This window comes from Biomphalaria glabrata, chromosome 2, assembly GCF_947242115.1.
Source record: "Biomphalaria glabrata chromosome 2, xgBioGlab47.1, whole genome shotgun sequence".
In the NCBI taxonomy this organism is placed as follows: Eukaryota; Metazoa; Mollusca; class Gastropoda; family Planorbidae; genus Biomphalaria; species Biomphalaria glabrata.
In genome coordinates this window covers 57448697-57467856 of record NC_074712.1, presented here as the reverse complement: position 1 = coordinate 57467856, position 19160 = coordinate 57448697, and the positions used below count along the sequence as shown (strand labels likewise).

Here is a 19160-nt window from a genome sequence, read left to right as displayed (position 1 = left end):
GACATGGGAGAAGGGAGTATTAGACATGGGAGAAGGGAGTATTAGACCTGGGAGAAGGGAGTATTTGACCTGGGAGAAGGGAGTATTAGACATGGGAGAAGGGGATATCAGACCTGTGAGAAGGGGATATCAGACCTGTGAGAAGGGAGTATTTTACCTGGGAGAAGGGAGTATTAGACATGGGAGAAGGGGATATCAGACCTGTGAGAAGGGAGTATTAGATCTGGGAGAAGGGAGTATTAGATCTGGGAGAAGGGAGTATTAGATGTGGGAGAAGGGTGTATTAGACATGGGAGAAGGGGATATCAGACCTGTGAGAAGGGAGTATTAGACCTGGGAGAAGGGGATATTAGACCTGGGAGAAGGGACTATCTGACCTGTGAGAAGGCAGTATTAGACCTGGGAGAAGGGAGTATTAGACCTGGGAGAAGGGGATATTAGACCTGGGAGAAGGGACTATCTGACCTGTGAGAAGGGAGTATTAGATCTGTGAGAAGGGAGTATTAGACCTGGGAGAAGGGGATATTAGACCTGGGAGAAGGGACTATCAGACCTGTGAGAAGGGAGTATCAGACCTGGTGTCTCGAAGTTAAATTTGACTCAACACTTAGTTCGTGGTTCTGAAACTATTTCATTCATCACTACGTTCGTATTTTGTACACCGGATACACCAAAAAGGTTTGCTATTTTTGACCTTGCTCCATTTTATGAAAATCAAACGGGATCTCGGTATTTCACATTAGTGAAGACAAGGTTACTCTTATCTGTAAGTTGGTGTGTTTGTGAGTTATTTTACAAACTGGCAGCACGTGACCCTATAAGTATTCTATTAGTTTCAACTCTTTAAATAAATACGTCTGTAGAACGGTCAAGACAATTTGTAACAAAGATTATAACTTTAAAGAAATTTCTTTTTTTTTAATGCTTAAATAGTTACATTTTAATTATATTTTTATAAAAAGCATTAATTTTCATTAAAAAAAAAAGGGAAAACGAAAGTATATACATGACATTTTTTTTAATGTCGTAAAAGATGGGTGTTGTGAAGTGTACGTGCGTGTTTTCACTGTAACTATGACGGAAGCAGGGGGGGGGGAAGCAGTGGTGTAGCTGAAGAATTTCTGATGCAATCACGAGGTGGTCTGTTGTAATTCCAGTTAATGCCGGTGTGAAAGTTGAAGAAAGGGGAGATACAATTTTGTTTTAAAAGGAGTTTGTATTTCTTTCAAGTTCTACATCGAGAATTAAACTCGCCTACATAGGATTCATTATAAAGCTGTTTGGAGCTACCGACCAACGACGGAGTACCAACAGTGTGTGTGTGTGTGTCTTGAATATTGTGTGTTGAATATATTGTTTGTATGTACATCTCTATCATTATAGTGATAGTCTTTCTATTTCTCTCTCTACCCCTCTCTCTCTCTTTTTCTACCTCTCTCTCTCTCTCTCTCTCTTTCTACCTCTCTCTCTTTTTCTACCCCTCTCTCTCTCTCCCTCTCTTTAGTAATGTTTAGATTGATAATTGTAATCAAACTGAATTTCTTATTGTTTGAACCAATAAAATGATTTTATCTAAGAGAGGGGGAGAGAGAGAGAGAGAGAGAGAAATAGATTGAGGCGGAGGGGTATACTGTGATGGTTGTACTATTGGTATTCATTTAAATAAAGTTGACCTCAACATCTAATACAAAGAGCAAGATAGTCCCTTTGAAATTAACCACACCACCCACAGTACACTCCACAAAATTAAAAAAAAATCTCTTCAGGGTGACCGGTGTCTCTGTTCTCTCTCTAGTTCTGTAACTCCAGGCTTCAACGTTACTCACCCCCCCCCAACACACACACACACACAAATGTAGTATTTATTCGACTTAATCCATAGATGTCTGCATAGTGGTTTACGTTGTTATGCTTGATGAATGGAATGGGTTGCTTGAATAAGCCAGGAAAGCCGTCTTAGCAGACTAGAATGACACATGAAATGCGTAGGACCTAATTATCTTCTTATTTTAAATAACGTCTGTAATATATAAGATAAGATAAGTATGAAACAATAGATGAATAGCTTTATACTAAAGTGGAAAAAAAAAGTGTTAATTGAATTTTTTAAAATTTTTTCAATACCATTTTGGGGACATTGTGGCGATAATTTAATATTTGATGACAACAATATTTCTCTGAAACAAAAAAAAAACACATCCTTTCCATAATACTTCATTTTAAACAAGAAAATCATTTAAAAATACTTTTAAATTTTTTTTTTATACGAAGTGTACTTGTATCAATAAGTTTGCATCAGTCATGTAATTAAATTTGTAATAGATCTAGACCAACAATAATAATTAAGTGCGATTAGAAATAATTTTTTTTACCAATTGTTTTTGTTGAGCGCTATTACAATCTGCTTTTTCACTACGCTATGATCCTGTCACTGACCTGGACCAGTTGGGGAAATGAAGGGGGGGGGGGTAGGAGAAAGAAAAGGGTTATCTGTGGGAATTTTACCGTAATCGCTTTTCAAAAGTATTTATTTCAAAAAGGGAGGTGGGGGGAAACCACAAGAATTCGATCATTGCTCACGCATCCTCTTCTAGCCAGTATACTAACCACTCTGCTAGTGAGGTGCTTATGACTGTAGAAGATTGTATAGTGATGTTTAGTTTGTTTCCAACTTACTTTAAAGCGGCGACCTATAAAGGGGACTAATTCAGCTTATACCATCACTTCGGACAAGTACCATTCGTTTCCCAAACAAAATAATTAATTACCAATAGATAATTAACTAATTGGTTAATTTGTTAAAATTGATTCTCGTGTTGTCAGTCAGGTACAAGAAATCATTGTGCATCAACGTGTACACACTTTATACCAGAGAGAGAGAGAGACAAAGAGTTGATTTAAGCTTTGTCAAAAGGCAACTAAAAACTAGAATTACGTATAGTGTCGGGCAAACTGAGTCGTGGCCGCCCACCAGGCAATGCCGCCCACCAGGCAATGCCGCCCACCAGGGCAATGCCGCCCGATGAGAGAAATAATAAATGAACTGAACATTTCTCCGTCAAGGATCCTGGGATGGAAATAATCAAACCTGTCACAAAAACACACAGAAAAAAAGAAACAACAGGTCCCGAGCACGCACCTACTGCGTGATTTGTGTCACAACGGGAAATGAGGGACTCTACTTCTGGACAGGTTTCTAGCATGACGTCCTGAGACATTGTACATCTAGAGAAGAATGCATTCTACAACATTTGACAGCGAGACATTCAGAAAGAGAGAGAGAGAGAGAAAGCATTCGTTTGTTTGATAAAGAGAGTTCCGATATAAATATAAAATTCTTGGTCCTGACCACTATAATCACTATTGTTACCAACTTGACCCTTGGACAACTGAGCTATTTTCAAGATCCAAACCGCAGCAGTTAAATTGACTAAAACAGATTTTTTTTTATACGCAATTTCCACCATCTCTGCGTTTGAAAGCCGATATTTTCTAAAGTAGAAAGCAATAATTTCTTTCGCTTAAGCGCGTATAAACACGTTTTTTTGGTGAGTAACTTTCTTTCCGTTGTGTTATTTAGGTCTATTTTTTCACAGATCTAGAAATAATAAAATACTCTGAAAGACATAAAGATAAAGGCACATTGCTCGTCCCATATGCTAGGACAAATTTGTACAAATGCTCCTTCTTCCCTAGTGCTATTAGAGCATGGAATGGGTTGCCTGAGCTAGCCAGGAAAACCAGTGACTTGGCAGAATTTAAGTCATTGGTTAATATGCATGACTAAATGCATGACGCGTAGGACGTAATCATCTTCTTTTTTTGAAGTAACGTCTGTATTATATAAGATAAGATAAGATCTAAATCTTAATGTCATTTCCTCAAGCTGTAGACAACTCTCATAGTGAATGTGAGGGTTTGTTGCGATTATCTAATGTGTTTTGTACATCTGTATGAAAGCGTGTGAGTGTTAGGTGAAATGTACTACAGTTTGAAATGTAAAGATTGTAGTTAAGGATCATGCATAGAACATTTTTAAAACGACCAGGTCTAGACCTACAAATATGCCTCTGTTCTAAAGCAAAAATTAATATATATCTTATCTTATGAAATGCAGACGTTACTTCAAAAAAAAAAAAAGAAGATGATTACATCCTACGCGTGTTGTCAATCTTGTCATGCATGTCAATTAAAGACTTCTGCTTGGAGTGGGGGTGTATAATACTGTTTATGAAGATGGTTTATTCTAAATTAGGTAACTCTCTAGATCTAGAATCTAGATCCATGACTGACACAAATAAAAATAAATATTTAAAGAGTGAACTATGTTGCGTATATCAATGTTTCTATTTTTATAATGTTCCGAAGGAAATTGTTTCATTTGAAAATATTGTGTGAATATGTGTGTGTGTGGGGGGGGGTGAATTTTAGTGCAGGCTACAACTGATGGACCTAAGAAGTGTTTGTGCATACTAGGGGTTGGCGGGCCGTTCAATTGAAGGGTGAAAGAGACTAATGTAAAGGAGATACACCAAAAAGAGAGCTATGTATAGTTTTTTTTTTTCAGACATGTATGAACATCTATATACTGGTTTGACAATAGTAGAATGAAGGTAATTAAACAAATATTTTTAAAAGGTTAATATAATTGCCTGCAACAGATGTGGCAAAATATGCATATCGCAACTGGTTTGCGTGGTCATATGGACATACAGCATTCGTCCTTAATCCTCGGAATCGAAGACAGTGCCTCTTTTTTAGTACTATGTTTTATTCAAAAGCATTTAGAGATCTGCATGAACTTTAGAGATCTGCATGAACTTTAGAGATCTGCTTGAACTTTAAGAGTTATGCAAGAACTTAACTATCGTCAACAAAAAAAAGCTAATTATTTTTCAAACTGACGTTTTGAATTTAAGAACTGTATAGTAATAGGGAATGTCTACCAAGATAAGATCTTGTCAAATGATTAGCATAGCCGTTACAGTTGTCATTTCTCAAATTGCTGGTTGCCAATTGTGCTGTTTTCAAAGTTGACGTTTTAGATTATATGTTTTGCCAACTCCCGCTTCCCCTCTCGTTCCACACACCATAATTCAGGCGAGCACTTTAAACACAGTACGACCTTCACCTCTGAGACCAGGTCTTAGAAACCATCAACCAATCGATAGGTTCGATAACCCCCGGCTGATTGGCCTTGCCGCTCCCTTGCAGAGATTGGCTTTAATGGCTGGAACAAGAAGTCATTTTGACCCGCTTTACACAAGTCACGTGATGGGGACATGTACACAAATCCAGTTAGTTCTTTCCCTTTTTTTTCGATGCACTTCCTGCGGAAGTAAAGAAATTATAGTATTGGCGAATCACGTGATTTACCTTTTTTTTTTTTTCAAATAACTTTATAAAATCCATCGCACACTGGTCTAGTGATGTCAAAACATTGTACCACTAAGTATTGCATACTTATGCGTGATGAGATTGGTGAGCGCGATAGTACACGTTATAATTGTACAATCATTAACACAATCATATAGTCATAGATCAGGTTAACCCCTTCCCCTACGCCAACCTATAATTCATTTGTAAAAAGTCCACATTTTTTCTATATTTGTGTGGACTATTCCAAATCAATGGTACGAAAGAAACCGATCTAAATGATGTTACTGAACTGACCTATACAATTATCACGAGGCTCAACTGGCCTATATAACTGGCAAGCAATACACTTGACTATACAAATGGTGAGTGTATTGAACTGGCCTATTTAGATAGTACCCATGTTGAAAGGGCGCATACAACTGCCAAGAAAGACGAAAAGCAAAACTTGGAGAAAAACTATGGACATGCTTTGAAAACAAAAGACGCTAATTTAAAACAATAACAAATTGATAATAAGTAATCTTAAAATGTACAGCCATTATCAATGTTTCCTATTTTCAATTAAGTTTTCTGCATCAAATTAACACTTGACACTTTTGTTATGAAATGTTTTGAAAAATATATTCTTAAACAACTTGTAGCAAAAGTCAATAACAGCCTAGACCCTCACCAATTTGCATACAAAGCAGCGAGAGGAACTGAGGATGCCATTCTATTGCTTTTGGACCAGCTTTATAAGCATCTCGATATACCCAAAACATATGCACGAGTCCTCTTCGTAGATTTCTCCTCGGCTTTCAATACCATACAGCCACATCTAATGATAAACAAACTGAGTAACTTAAATGTAAGCCCTTACTTGCAAGCATGGGTTCTAAACTTTTTAACCCAACGGCCCCAGTATGTTAAAGTCAACAACACCAAATCGTCAACTCGAGTACTATGTACGGGTGCTCCACAAGGTTGTGTACTTTCTCCTGTGCTATACACTCTTTACACTAATGACATAAGAAGCATCTATGACTCAGTTAAACTCATTAAATTCGCTGATGATACTGCCATAGTCGGTCTTATTTCAGGAGACGAAACTCAGTATCGAAGCTCGATAGAAGAGTTTACAAACTGGTGCACCGACAACTTTCTAGAACTGAATGTAACAAAAACTAAAGAACTTATAATAGATTTTAGAAAGAAAAAACAAACTATACGTGAACTGCAAATAAACACTACATCTATAGAACAAGTAAAGGCATATAAATATCTAGGCATTATCATCAACAACAAGCTTTCATGGGAAGACCACCTTGGAACTCTGACAAAGAAAACAGCCCAGCGACTCTTTTTTCTATACAAACTCAACAGTTTTAAATTAAACAAGAAGATCCTTGAGACATTTTACGGCGCGACAGTACAAAATCTGCTAACATACGGAATAAGTTGTTGGCAAGGCAACGCCTCATCTAAACTGTTGCAACGTCTAGAAAACATCATTAAAAAAGCATCAAAAATTACACTCACAACATTACCACATTTAAAGGAACTTTTTGAACAAACGTGCCTAAGAAAAATCGAAAAAATCTTGGAAGACAACGGCCACCCGCTCCATCAGAACTACGCCAGGTCGTCGCGAAGTGGGCGACTGCTGTCAATCAAAACAAGAACGGAGCGGTACAAAAACTCGTTCGTACCTCACTCGGTCAGACTCTATCACCGCCACTCATTGATCAGGGAACATGAAATGCACCAAGATACCTGTGTGTAGTCGCTGAATGAACTCTTTATGTTGTCTGTTGTATTTATGTGTATTTTTCTGTTGTGTTGTCTTTATATGAGAAACGAGTCCTTGTAATCACAACAAATTTCCGTAAGGATCAATAAAGCAGTCTTAGTCTTAGTCTTAGTCTTAGTCTTTATGCACTGTCGATGACAACACATTAATCAATCTAACAATTAACTAATTAGTTAATCCATTATTAGAAACTAATTAATTTTGTTTTAAATCGAAAATATACTAAATCGGCGACGAGCAACCCGTGACAATAATCACACCTAGTCGCACCCCGATAAAAAAGCTAAAAATTTGAATCCAACAATAGACTACTAAACCTTCTATTTTCATAAGTACTTTAATAGGTCAGTGGCAAAACACGTCTACCATCCAACTCAAATTCAGAAAAAAAAAATTGCTTTTGAAAAGGCAGCATGGAAACTTTTTCCCAGATACCCCCCTCCTCCTCCAACTGGTCCATAAAAGTGATTGGACCATAGCGCTCTGAACATGCTATAAGCATGAAAGTTTCGCTAAACAAGTTCCATCAAAATAAAGGTCAACCAAAATTACCGATAAAATGACAAAATACATAAACTGACTTGACAAATTCCAAATTCATAAAGATAAAGTCCATTAATAATAATAAACTAAATAGTTTACCCTGGTTGGACAACAAAACTAGATAGTATTGCATGCATTTGGTTAAATTTTAAGCCAATAATAATAACTGACAAGACTGATTCAAAATAATTGATGAAAGGTTTTAATACAATGTTTTATTTTTTTAAATTATTTTTTCCCTACGTCACACTTCCTCTCTCTTTCTCCACCTTTGCCCCTCTCTTTAAGCTTACGAGTTGGTGACGTATCTTAATGTAGTGCACTATACATGATGAACAGAGCTACTAGATATATATTCAGAATACATTTGTAAGCAACATTTGTGTCAAACATACAGTGCTTAACTAAGAACTAAAGTTCTTTTTTTTTTGTAACTCAATGCCTTCAGTATTTCTGCCCGTAATGAAAAGTTTTCAGAGATCACGCTTGAATTGTACTCAAACGAGAGAAAGAGAGAGAGAGAGAGAAAGAAAGAGAGAGAGAGGGAGAGACAGAAGACAAGGGCGGTAATTGAAACTCATAACATGCACAGTGTCACGATATTGATATATAACTGTCAGTGTATGGAAACTTAAGCTGATTTATAGCCCTTATTTCTTTTGAAATGGTCCAAATTTTTTTAATGGCTTGATAGATCTAGTCGATGCATATAGATATTTGTACGTGCCCATAGACCTGGCTATGTGTCAGCCAGCAACCCGCCTGTTGATCGATTTCTGGCAAGCTTACAATGCCAATGTAGGAAATAGTTCAAGAATGTTATATGTCTCTTATAATGAATGTCTTATAGTTGCCATTCAGTGTAAGCAGTGCATTTAACTTGTTCATATTTTACTCAATTTTAGATGTCAGCATTAATTTTTACATATATTGTTGAGTTTACACTAGAGTCTCCTATAAAGCTAAATGTTTAGTGATACTATTAAAGTACTTATGATTTAGAAACGTTTATGTACGTTGCAGTACACGCTAGATACCGATCTGTAATGGAGTCCTTTGAAGTACAACTTTCATCGAGTTTATTCCTTCTTCATGTCAATACTAAGTAGCAAGCTTCTGACAGATGTTAGAGATAGGTCAAGAAGAAAAATGTTCACATGCCAGATACACACATTCCCACAGGGTACAACTTGTGTGTAAGATCAAGGCTATGACCTTATGACCTCTTAACTCTAAAAGTTCACGCCGTTTTACGTCACAACTCGAGCTTTAAATTAACTGGAAAGATTTCAACTTGTTTGTTTGTTTTTTACACGCAAAATAAACATTTCAAAATGAAATCAGCGCAATGTTTTTAACAACATGGGCTCAACTCAAGCATCTTATGACTTGTTAGACGATGTGGATCTCAAGGCGTACACCTACTTATTGCTGTGTCTAGGAACAGAGCTTCGTTGTTGTTTAGAATTGTATCTTGGCATCGATTTGTTTTTGATTTCTTTGTAATTGGCCTAGGAGTTCAGTCGAAGACTATTGCATTTCATCTCACGAAAAGGTTAGCTCCATCTGCTTGTCTGAACTAACTCTTCTGTCTAGGAAAGATCCCAGCAGATGTTTGTTTTTTTTTTTTACATTCCTATTACTGATGTCTTGAATCCCAACAAGCTCGGATTAGAGGAGAGACCGAAGGCCGAGAACAGCAGGGAAGCTCCCCCATTTCTTTCTCTGTACTACATCAGAAGTGCAGGTGTCCGCCTTAAAAAAACGACCCACTGAGTAACAGTATGTCGATCGTATCATATTTGTTTGGGGCTTTCTTCCAACCCCGTCAGTGCAATGTACTCGGTCCTTAAGCACCTTAAGCACCCCAATGAGGGTTCTGTTTCGCTTACTTACTGGCCTAAGCGGACTCCTCTAACGATCTTCCACGCGTGCCACATTGAGGCTGAAAAGCATTGCTCTGATATCTAAAACATGTCATGCAACCATTATAGAGTTACCAGAAACCTGCAAACTCATACGAGGTAACAGAGAAGGACAAAACCGTAAAAGAGTAAAAGACAAAATAACAGGCCAATAATGTATTTAATGAAAGCTGCCCGTAAATGTAGTTCTTGTAAAACTAGTAGACCTTAAGACAGCTAACAGCAACAGTACTACATTCTGAAATAATCTGGGACGTTGCTGATTTCAAAACTGTATCCTTAGTACCCAAACTGCTGTGTATGCGATCCGACCTTGGGCTGATACGCAATCTTTCATGTCATCCCACCCAAAGCTCCAGCAGCCACAGGAAGAACTGTTCTATGAGGTGTGCCCTGGTCCTCCGAAGACTGAAATGGCCAACGAGCATCTATTACTATATTAAAAGCATCCTATTTCTCAGGCGGAACAACTTGATCTCATCATTCGAGCCAAAACACTTCATATCTTCGTATCAATTTCAAATGCTCCTTCCTAAAAAATAATTACGTGTTTACGCGTATCCATGTGTTCATCTAGTTGTGCCTGTTTATTAGAAGAACTCTTCTAAGTCATTGATTTTCCTGGCTGATTAAGGCAACCCATTCTGTGGTTTAATGGCACTAGGAAAGAAGGAATTGTACGACTTTGTCCCAGGATAAGGAATAAGAAATGTGCCTCTTTCTTTGTGCCTTTCTGAGCATTGGCTTGGAAGTGCCAGCAAACTTTTCTTTACATTGAACATTGTGGAAATTTGGACACATCAAGCCCAATACCTGGACAGTGGGCACGACCCCAGAAAGGACTGCAAGGACATACATACATATTAGTTTGTTTTTTCTTTAAAGCATGTTTTGAAAAAAAAATAATTAAGCGTACTCGCTCTTTTACTTATTATTTATTTATCTTTATTAATTTTTTATTCCTATTTTATTATTATTTTACATACTTTGCTTTGTCCCGCCCCCCTCCCCCCCCCCCTCAATCAAAAAAAAAAAATCTGCTAGGCTACGAAAACATTTTCTCCCAGACACGTAGGTTTTAGGGGGGGGGGGAAGTTTTTCCGTCTGCGAGACCATTTGTGCTGACCTAAGCACTTTTTAGAATTTGCGTGTAAAGTGTAACTTAGACTTACAAGCTCGTGAGATAAAGGTTCAGCTTTTTTATTTGGCTAAAGGTTAACAAGAATATCATGTGACCATCACAGCGACCAAAACGTGGACAATCTCTCAAGGGAAATGTCCAGTGCAAAGAGGTTACTTTGTGATTTTGTTTTCCTTAGCTACAACACGTAACAACAGTGTAAACCCTAATCACTTGAAGTGCACAAGAAAGTTGGGTACACTCAGGACTATTTCAAAATTAAAGTCCAGACCTACAACAGGATAGGAACTCAAAACCTTTGTCTCGAACTCAAACCCATTGTTTCGAAAACCAAGCTGTTTAAGTACTCGACCACCACACCAACTCGTTTAAGAATTATTAGGTCTACAGTTTCCCGTTTGAATTGAATAAACAAACTTGGACGTTTCTCCACTTAGTTTAAAGTGAACTTCTTATGTCAACTTGAGTGAGACTGTAAAGTTGAGTGAGACTGTAAAGTTGAGTAAGACTGTAAAGTTGAGTAAGACTGTAAAGTTGAGTAACACTTGCATGAATGTAGGCCTACATTTCATTAAGATCGTTGAAATATTTTGTTATTTGTGGTGCACCAAAAATGTACATATCATTAACATCATTGAAATATTTTGTTATGTGTAGTGCACCAAGAATGTACATATCATTAACATCATTGAAATATTTTGTTACGTGTGGTGCACCAAGAATGTACATATCATTAACATCATTGAAATATTTTGTTATGTGTGGTGCACCAAGAATGTACATATCATTTACATCATTGAAATATTTTGTTATGTGTGGTGCACAATGAATGTACTTTTCATTAATATAGTTGAAATATTTTATTACGTGTGGTGCACCATTGTCAAACAAATTTCCTCCAGGATAATAAAGATGATTATTAAATTTTGAATACTTATAGCAGCCAAAACAACAAAACACTCTTCACTGTAGGATATAAGGGTCTACTACTTTATGAAATTAATCTTCTATCAGAGCACTGGCATGCAGTGACTTCACTTGTTTGAGAAAATTATCCCATGGCTACTAGCGTATTGCCCTTCAATCAACTCATTTTTGAAGACATTAAAATCCACGACTCATTAACACTCCTGCGCCTAGGGAATACGAATTGCCATTAACAAGTCCATAACTGTGGTAAGTGATTCGACCGCTGGCCGTGCTAAGTTTTATTTGCTAGATGTGTGTCTGTGTGTGTGCCTGCGCAACAAATATAATATTGATGATACATTCATATTATTTCTGTTCAACTCCCCACCCCCCTTTTTTTTTCGGTCTATAAATACACATGCCATTACCAGAGATACAATCCTTTGTATTTTTGAAAAGAGATAGTCTGGTTATTTATATATTTTTTTACAAAGCTTGTATCAACTTACTTTGTCTGGTACAAATCTTATACACGATATTTCTCCCACTTCCCATTCTCGGATCAAGCTGAACAGTTATTCATTGTTGATGACAACACACGAATCAATAAAAAAAAAAAATTAATATATCTTTATGTATATATATATATATAAATAAATATAAATAAAGGGAGATAAATATTGCAGTATTAAGAGATGTAATAGTAATTGTGCGATTTTTTCCCCTTATACGGGCTTTGTTGTGTTTTTTAAAACCTATTCTTTTATTTAGTATCTAAATGTTAAAGAAATCCCATTTGATGATTTTATATAGGAGATAGTGTAGGTATATTTTGGTGTCTAGATGTCCAGAACACCTATACGTTGATTTTATAAAATAAATGGCCTGGCAATTAATTAGCATCTGAATATCCATAGGTCTTATGTGGCTGTGACTTTTGTTGGGTAAGAATATGTGTGTGTTTGGGAGTAAGAAAGTGTAAAAAAAAAAGGGGGGGAGGGCAGCCCACGCGCTTGTTTATAAGAAATGAAATGCTATTTGTAATTCCCAGGTGAAGTATTTGAACTCTTCACCCACATTTAAGTTCGAGAGATGTTAAGGAATGGGGAGGTGGGCCATGCGGTCTCATTTTGAACCACAACAATAATTTTTTTTTTAAAAGAAGTTCTACTTAACATTTACATTCAGAAATCAATGCGCCATTACGTGTGACGAAATCAAGCTATTCGCGTTTTCTTCCCTTCGAGCCAGTGATCCCATCTGCTGCCTAGATTGAATGATTGTAATATGGTGAAATACATAATCCATACATCTCTATAGTTAAAAATATTTATGAGGGTATCAAGGAGGTCATTGATTCGATCATCCAATTGGATGTTTCTATATGCGATTGGAAGGCGGAGGGGGGTGGGTGTACAAAAAGCTGATGCGGTGGGGTTTCGGTGGTTGCGGGGAATGGAGAATGTGGATTTAAAATAATTTTTATTTTGTAATAAGTATAGTCAAGAGCAATATACATAAAGATAAACAGATAAATAAATAGATAGTCAGACAGTCAGAAGGACCGACCGAGAGAGAAAGAGCAAAAAGGAACATCGTTAACTCTTTCTCTCCTAATTGACGATGCCGACGTTGATTTGACTTCATTAATTTAACTCTTTCTCTCCCAACTGACGATACCAACGTTGATTCTATCAGAACGTGTTAAATAATAACGGAGAGAAAGAGTTAAATTAAGGTTTATCTTTATAAACTTTATTTTGTGTTATATGAAACAATGCATGCATTCCCCTTTAACTCTAGACCAAATGAAACATTTTCTGATAAGAAACAACAAAGTTATTGAAGCTTATTAATAACAGGGTAAAAAAAAAAAGTTCCCCTTTCTGTGGCCTATGGTTAACTCGGGTGTCATGTGGCCAGCACAACGACCAACCGCCTTCACTTTTCCCCAACTAATGTCAGGAACCAATTAGAGCTGGGTGGACTTAGAGGCGCCCGAAGATCCCGAAGTTAAAATCTTCACCAGGATTCGAACCTCGGTCTCCGGTTCGGAAGCCAAGCGCTTTACCGCTCAGCCACCGCGCCTCCAATCATAACACGGTAGTGAAATAGTAATGAGCCAACTGAAGAATTCTGTCGAAATATGGAGAGAAGGCGTTAAAATATAACATCGACACTATTTATAGTTTTCTTATGAATGCTTTAATCCTGTCGAAGAGACTGTCTAGGCTAATTGGATAAACCTAAAAACAAATATTTCAGCTCACTCAAATAACAATATGGCTCTGACACAAATTCCCTGACCTGTGTTGTTCTATATATTCAGAGACACACTTGATAAATGATCACGTGATAATTAACACCTTGTCATACATGCTGCCTGCTGTGTGTGTATGTGTGTTTCGGTGGTGTTTTAGAAGACATTAAGTTGATCTGGATCAGCCCCGCCGTTTAGTCAGATTTTTTTTTTTTAAGTAGACCTGTAGAATAATAGCATGGAAAAGGGAGGTAAATAAATTATAACCAGTTTTTAGAATGGAGTTGTGCCAAGGCAAAGAGCAGGTAATTTAAAGTGTTCCTTCCGTCCAAAGAGAGTTAGGAACTGCCAGTGTCAATAAAATTCCAGCTAAAGTTTTAGGCCTCTTCCTTTTTTGAAATCTAAATTTTTTTTTAGTGCATTGAGCACTAAACAATAGGGACCTTTGTTTTATTGTCCAACAACTAGTGGGGAACTCTTCATTCCGAGTATCATCTTCTGTAGATTGAACACATATACATACAACACTACAACAGACTGATTTATTTAGTCCTGATCATTGAATGTCTAGCATATAACGGATTGATAGATTTGCTTATAGCAGTAGGCCTTTAATATTAAGCCTATATTGTGTGGATAGTCAAGAACTGTCATAATGCGTAAAAACTGTTTTGTGCTTGGTAGGATTGGTAAACACAAGAAAACTAATATTTTTCTCCCCACATCGAAAAAGGTGCCGGTACTCCGTACCGGTGCGCACCGTCACAAAAAAAAAAAAGCACTGTATATACACTGTATATGTATACCGAGAAAGAGAGATGTCTAGATAATCAATCCAAGGCGGACTAGAACTATGTTGTGGAATGTAAAGTGGTGTTAGAATTAGGCCAGAACGTAGACAGTGATGGCGCCTGTAGTTGCGCTCTCTTCTCTGTCTCCGTGACACATAAGCATTAATATCTAATTATGAAGCTGTGCATAAGACAAGATCAATACTCTCTCTCTCTCTCTCTCTCTCTCTCTATCGGAAACAACACACTATAAAACATTTTTTAAAAAGTCTCTTACAACAACGTAGGCAATGTAATTGGAGACGATATTTTAACTCGTTGTGCAACGAAACTTCCGGTTTACACTAAACCCCACAATTTATGTGAGGGAGTTTGTTCATTTTTAATTTCAAAGGTACGCTTAATTCTACAGAGATAGCCCCAAATATTGGCCTTTGTGTATAGATATAATAAAGGTTATAGATCTAGGTCATCAGTAATGTAACGTATATAGATAGGTGGGGGGTCGGTGGCTGAATGACTAAGCGCTTGGCTTTCAAACCTGTGGTCCTGGGTTCGAATCTTGAATTTATAGGGCGCTCCTGAGTCCACACAGCTCTAATTGGGCAAAGTAAATAAAGTTGGTCGTTGTTCCGCGTGACACCATGCTCGTTAACCGTTGGCCAAGGAAAGAGATGGCGTTAATATTATCTGCTCTATAGATTGCAAGGTCTGAAAGGGGAACTTCCCTTATATATATATTTGATAGATAGATAGATAGATAGATAGATAGATAGATAGATAGACAGACAGACAGACAGACAGACAGACAGATAGATAGATAGATAGATAGATAGATAGATAGATAGATAGATAGATAGATAGATAGATAGATAGACAGACAGACAGACAGACAGACAGACAGATAGATAGATAGATAGATAGATAGATAGATAGATAGATAGATAGATAGATAGATAGACAGACAGACAGACAGACAGACAGACAGATAGACAGATAGATAGATAGATAGATAGATAGATAGATAGATAGATAGGTGATATCGCTAAGTAACTATAACCGAAATTGTTGGAAGTTACCGTATCATGCGTTTGTAATTAACAATTTTAATTTTATTCCCACCAGACGACTGAATTTATTCTAATCTTTCTATTACACAACTGATATATAAAACTCCTGTGGGTTTTTACAGATTAAAAAAAAAACGATACAACATTATACATATATATTTAGCTTTCTAAAAATATACGCTTCCTCTTTAAGAAAACATTGCGAAACGAAATATATAAAATAAAATCATCAAGATTTATTGCTTCCGTGGGTCAGTTCGTCTCGCATCCTAATTAATCCATATCCGGTCAAGATGCTGGACCTGACGGTTCTGACCCAAATCTCAGAGCGGCTTGTGTGGAATGGGCAAACACACGCTTGATGACCAATCCCTGGATTTAAAGGGCACATTGCATTGGCGTGAATAGCAAGACATATTTATGGGGAAAAAAATGATACGCGGCGCTCTGACACGTTGAGAAATCGAGAGAGAAAGGCACATAGTCACACTATGACGTAAACCGGTGATGAAATCTTTTGACGTCAACACTTAAAAGGTCACAGTGAATATAGATCTATATCTAAGTACTTTGTTGTATGTTAAGAAAAAAAAAACAATAAATGTTTCCCAATAAATAGATCTAGATCTAGATCATAAGAAGATTTTTTTAAAATATAGTTCTACAACATGGCATACAGAAGATTGAAAAAATAGAATATAATGAATTTTTTTCTATAAATAAAACAGCTTTTCAGCTTAAATTTCAAATAGGTCTAAGTAATTAACATTTACAAATAATCAATACTTCAAGTCACTTTCAACTTTAACATTTTACACCGTAGATTTCAAATTACGTAATTATTTGCTAAAATATACTCACGTAAAAAATCTGGCTATGTTTGAATAATCTAATCCACGGCACCAGACCTGCTCGAGTTCCAGCATTCCCGATATATCCAAACTGAGAATACACCTCACTCAAACTTGGCGAACCAATTTTCCAAACGCTCACGGAGAAACCACCATAAGCAAAATATACAAATTTCCAGAAAAATAAATTCTTAAAACAATAATTTTTAAGAACAGCAAAATTAGAATAACAACAGTTATAATCCGGGTAGAGAATTTGCGAAAAAAAAAATACAGGAACTCTGGCCAGACAATATCACAGTTTGCTGGCTAATGTGTGAAAAATAATTTACTTGGTTTTAATCCGGGCGAGACATTTTGGCTCGCATTTTAGTTTATGCTTGTTAGAATAGAGAGCACACGAATTTCGTTTGAATGTTGGACTATTTACATGTTAACCGGTATATCAGCCACTCAGACTACGACAATAGCCAGGGCATTGCTTGGGATCAATCAATGGGCGAGCAAGCAGCTAGTCTGCTAACATTGCGTGGCAAATCAGTCAGCATTTTTTGTCGTGTTATTTTTTTTATCCGAGTTAGTGTGTGAGAGACAGAGAACGAGAGACGGCAGGAGAGAGAGGGAGGGAGGGAGGGACGTTGATGAGGGAAGGGAGGGGAAGTTAAGGAATGAGAGATTGTTCAGTAAGGGGAGAGAGAGAGAGGCGAGTGGCTGCCTGCTCACGTCTGGGCGAGTACACATCACAAACTCAGCAATCAACAGGCCTCCGTGACCTATACCTGTCGTACATACGCGGGCCTTCGAATGTGTACATTCACACTGTAGTCAAGAGCAGTCCTTTAAGACAAAGCGTAAGAATGTTTCTTGCGTGCGCATCCAGATGCGTAATTTCGACACATTTTCTTTTTTTCGTGTTTTTTTCAGGGGAGTGGGTGGATGACCACCGTGCTAAATGTGGGTGTGTTTCTAGTGTAGCGCTCACTCACCCACTCACTCACTGACTATCTCACTCACCCTCTCACTGACTCACACACCTTCACACTGATTTATAAACAACTCGACACGCCCATCTTGTACATCTGTATTAATTATGTAATGTCCTTTAGCGAAAGTTGGCTTGATCGCAAGACACTGAAAAGGCAACCAACTATATAGTAACCAACTGTTATATATGTTAAAGGGGAATAAAAGATGGTGTAGGGTAGGTTTTAAAATTAGAGACAACTAAACTCCCCTTACGTTGTATATAGACGGTGTGGGCTCTAGCCCAGCTGGCTTAGGGGCAAAATAAGTAAATAACTTTTGCTATGTCTACTTGGTCGCCACTTACAAGAATAACCTCGTTTAGGAGATATATAGTGAGAGAGAGAGAGAGAGAGAGAGAGAAAGAGAATTGAATGTTTTTTCCAAGCTTAGATTAAATCACTAAGTCTGTCTGACTGGTCACAATCTTGTACACGTTATTTCCCCAACGGCCAATTCTCTAATCGAGTTGAAACTTTGCACAATTATTCGTTGTCAATGACAACACATGAACCAATCCAAAACAAAAATTCACTATAAGCGAGTTTTTTTTTAACGTATTTTTACAATACCTCTATTCAACTCATAACTTTAGGAACCTTTAACCTTCTGAGTGGGTAGGTGGAAAAACCTTGACACGAATTTCGAAAACGGCTCTAAGGATTTTCCTAGAACTTTGTTAGTTGCTATTATTGCTATTTATTGTTGGGAAAAGAACTATTACAAGCTATTTCCACAGGGAAATTTCTAGTTTGACCGTTATAATTTTTTCAAAATACATTTAGATTTGGATAGAGAATGAGAAAATATTTTTTTATCTGGCAAAAAGTTTTTACACTTTGTTTCTCCCACACCCAATATCGGATAAATCTGAAATTTTGCACAATTATTTCTTTTACCTGACAACACAAGAATCAATATAAAAAAACATTAACTAATTAGTTTATTAACTATTGGTAATTTCTTTTGTTTGTATCTCAAACAAGGAAAATAATTGGTACTTGACTGTAGTGGTGGTATAAGCTGAATTAGTCCCCTACATAGGTCGTTTTAATAGTTCCATTCATGTTTCCGTACATCTAACAAAAAAGGTCACGCATGCGCAGAGCGAAGCCTCCACGCACGCGCAGAAAGAGCTCTATCTTTAAAATCTTTTTAATATCAGCTTTCAGTCAGATATTTCTGAAAGTCTTGTTTTAAACGGCTATTTAGACACTGTTTTAAACGCTACTTAGACACTGTTTCAATCATATCTTTAAAATCGCAATCACATTAGATTCTGCACAACTTGTTTTCATTATTGTTTATTGATTGATTGAATATTTGAAATGTTTTGTCTGTTAAGGACCTATCCCAGTGGACTTGACCTATCCCAGTGGACTTGAATAGATAAGCTAGTAGGTAGACTGGAGTCTTCATGGATATTGCATTTGATGTGGCCACATGCACGTTTGAAATGAACGAACACTTTCTCGTTGA

General features: G+C 37.0%; 1 protein-coding gene across 3 annotated transcripts in view; it reads right to left on the bottom strand.

Annotated features, from left to right (window-relative positions):
• The window catches only part of LOC106052775 (G protein-activated inward rectifier potassium channel 4-like), an 81375-nt gene extending 63917 nt beyond the window's left edge, over window positions 1-17458 (bottom strand). The window contains exon 1 of one of the 3 annotated variants that reach the window (XM_013208219.2): window positions 16669-17458. The gene's annotated coding sequence lies outside the window, so the exon portion shown is untranslated. The remainder of the gene's footprint in view (window positions 1-16668) is intronic. The other 2 variants (XM_056021617.1, XM_056021620.1) reach the window with 2 other exon arrangements.
• Between the last annotated feature and the right edge of the window lie 1702 nt (window positions 17459-19160).